Source organism: Rutidosis leptorrhynchoides, chromosome 1 (assembly GCF_046630445.1).
Source record: "Rutidosis leptorrhynchoides isolate AG116_Rl617_1_P2 chromosome 1, CSIRO_AGI_Rlap_v1, whole genome shotgun sequence".
NCBI lineage: Eukaryota > Viridiplantae > Streptophyta > Magnoliopsida > Asterales > Asteraceae > Rutidosis > Rutidosis leptorrhynchoides.
Window position 1 is genome coordinate 88,757,543 of NC_092333.1, and position 3,604 is coordinate 88,761,146.

At 37.2% G+C, this 3,604-nt stretch overlaps 1 non-coding gene across 1 annotated transcript; it reads left to right on the forward strand.

Annotated features, from left to right (window-relative positions):
• Nucleotides 1-1,569: 1,569 nt before the first annotated feature.
• On the forward strand, nucleotides 1,570-1,676 carry LOC139886749 (small nucleolar RNA R71). The gene has a single exon (XR_011772617.1). It is a non-coding gene; the product is annotated as a small nucleolar RNA R71 (small nucleolar RNA).
• Nucleotides 1,677-3,604: the final 1,928 nt, after the last annotated feature.

Sequence of the window (3,604 nt, forward strand, 5' to 3'; positions counted from 1 at the left end):
ATATATATAATATATATATAATTTATATAATTAATTATATATTATATTAAATTCACATGCATAGTTAACTTGTAATTTTTGTTCCGATAAGTCGTACGTTGTTACGCGACTTATGCCCTGGTTCCGGTTTTTCGAGTGTCCCTTCGTACGCTGAGAAAACTTGTAATTTACATTCTGGGACACGTACCTTTGTCAAAATATAGCCTTAAATTATCCCTAAATTATACCACCCAAAGTATATCTTAAACTTTCGAGTATTTTGGTCATTTACTTCTATAAATCATTGTATCGTTATTTATTAATATAATAGTATTTATCAAACGTTTCATAACCAAGATAATATCTATTCTCAATATTTATAAACACTTTTTAAAATACGTATCGCAAGTTATTCATATAATTAATTCTTATCAGTTAATATTCCATATTATTGTATGTGTCCAAATTACGTTATTTAAACAAATAATTCACCATTTATTCCGAATACCGTTAAAAATGAATGATTTCTCAAATCAACGTGGACCTCTCAACAGAGACACGTAATAATATCATAATTCTTAAGAGACTCAGTAAATATCTTTTACTGGAATCATTTGGCATAATCTTTTAACTCTGTAGTTAAATATATCAATCAGATAATCAAACCAATAAGTTTAATGCACAGTATCATATCCTCAACACTTTGTTACATTTTCAAGTTATAGTATATGTATCTATATATAATTGTTCGCGTTTCGTTGAGAACAATCGAAGGTTAATTGAACAGTTCAAAATTTTGAGATTTAACTTCATAGACTTTGTTTATCGTGTCGGAAACGTTAATCATACAAGATTAAGTTTAAATTTGGCCAGAATTTTTCGGGTCATCACAGTGTTTTCACAGTAGGTTTAGGTGATGACTCAATGACTACTACCGAACGGGTATTAGCTAGTTTCTTCTCCTTAGAAGAAACTGAAGGTTGGCTATGTGCCACCTTTGAGTCATTTTTAGGATAACCTAGAGAATCATGACGTTGATTTAGCTGGCTTATTTGATTTTTAAGACTACTCAAGTGATTAGTCATGACTAAGTCAGCTGCGTCTTGTCTTGCTGTGATCATGGAGATGATTCGCAGTAGAACATCGTCTGGACATGTCTCTGGTGGGGTAGTGGGTTTAGTGGGTGGGTTGTGAGGATGAGCTAGGATCTTATCGGTGTAGACAACAGAGTCCTCATATTCGGCCTCGTATACCTTGGCCAGATGTGGGTCAGTACAATTCTGGCATAATTGAACTACAGACATATGTTGCGGGAGTTTCTTTAGCTCTCCAACTTCTTTGGCGAGGTTTTCTATTTATTCCGAGAGATATTTTATGGTTTTGATAGGATCGGAGGACGAAAGCGATGTTGCTGATGAAATGTGCTCTTCCGTGTTCCAATCATGATGGTGCATAGTCATCTCCTCGATCAATCTCCAGGCCTCGTCAGCAGTGAAGTTCATGAAGTTACCCTGAGAAACAGCATCAAGAGTAGACTTGTTGTTCTGATTCAGACCTTTGTAAAAGGTCAAAATCTGATCAGAGCTCTCAAGACGATGATTCGGGCATCTTCGAAGCAAGTGTTTGAATCTTTCCCATGCGATGTAGAGTGATTCATCGTATTCTTGTTGAAAGTTTACGATGTCATTCCTAAGTCTGATTTGTTTTGATGGGGGAAAGTACTTGATTAAGAAAGTTGTTGCCATTTCCTCCCATGAGGTGATAGAATTGGGTTCTAACCCCTCGAGCCAGGCTTTTGCATGAAGAGTTAAGGAATAGGGGAACAGATACAGACGAACTACATCTTTTTCAACCCCGTTTTGCTTATATGAGTTGGATAAGGAGAGGAATCTATCTAAGTGAGAGTTGGGATCATCAATTGGTAAGCCATCGAATAGACAGTGATTCTGAATGAGTTGTATGATGCTATGCTTAAGCACAAAAGACGCTCCATTAACCTCTGGATAGAGTATCGGTCCTCCTCGTCCTTTTAATGAGGGTTTGGTGATGTCAGCGAGAGTGATGCGTGCGGCCATCGTCGAACTATAGGCAGGTAAGTGTGGATCTCGTCGGATGGGTACAATGTATGATATCGGATAGAAGAAAGGATGTGTTGGAAGAATTCTTAGCGGTCTAAGTAGGTTAAACCATCCTAAAGGTTCACTAATAAGGAAGTCCATTTTAAACTTTTTAATTAATCTAAATTAAGCTAATATTATCTAACCTAACTACGGTAAACTAGTAACTTCTGACAAAGCTAGTCTCAGTCAAAAGGTTCTCTTAAAAACTAACTAACCTAAACAGGCTCCAAATCGTACAACCGCTCCCCGGCAGCGGCGCCAAAAACTTAACTACCTCGTGATATGCCCGAATCGGATGGTTTATTTATGCGGCGTCGTTAGGTCGCAAAATGTCAACTCAGGATACCAACGGGAGAAGTCGATTGTTTAATTTATATGTGCTGGGCCTAAATCTATTATTCCTTCCTATGGGTTAGCAAGGGTAAATATAACGTAGGGTCGTTCCTTGAGCTGTCGAATTTGAAACGGAGCTTATCTAGATAATTTAGTGATTAAGATGGGTTTGTACACAATTCAGTATCCAAGACTAGTGGCCAGGTACACCTTATGTGGAGAGGCAGGATCCTTTTGGTCCCAATAAATTAGCGACTGTTCGAAAAATCCAATAACCAAGTCCAACCGGTTTATTCTAGACACCACTTTATCCGGAATATCAAATTGTGTAAAGGCAATAGTTGGGTTGATTTGTTTATATAATTGTAATTAAAATATTAAAGCAATATAATTAAAATAAGGTAGCTAGCATGCAACAACTAAGGACAGAGAAGACGTGGTTCACCATGATTTAAGATAACGTAGTGTCGGGATGATTATGAGGCACTCCTTGGATAGATATACCTTGGTGTGAACACTAGATTCCCTACTAAGTGGTTTCCAGGTTAGCATGTCACGAGGAACTAGGTTTTGAAGATTCTGATCGGATGGACTATGCTCAACTCCCGATGCTTTATCTGGTTTAAGGATATAAGCGGCCTATCTTGGATGCAGTGCATGCCTTGAGCGCACGAATAAAGTAGCATAGCCTTATGTAGATGATATCCAACCTTTCTTAACACCTTAGTGTATCACCCAAGTGAGTGGTTATGATTGTGTTTCGAATCCCCTTTTTGTCAATGGTTTGGTAAAATCTAAGGGTTTGTAGACAAATTAGAACATCTGATAGTTCTCAGTCATCCTTGAAGATTCATAAGCTTAGTTTGTATTGTAGTGCGTTAAACTCCCATTTATGACTTAAACCAGCCCTTACTTAAATCTACCCAATAAATCCCTTAGTTATCCACCATGTACTAGACTTATAGTGGTTTCATAGCTTCTAACCTTGACCATGCCCAAGTGGTCCTATAGTACATCGACATGAGTCTTGTACTCTTGACCAATGTCTTGATCTGGTCCTATGGTAATTTCCCATGTACTTTATAGTATTTCTGATGGGTTCATACCTTGACCAATGTATAAACATAGATAATTAATTACCTTTATAATGTCGACTTTATAAAAGGTTTTAA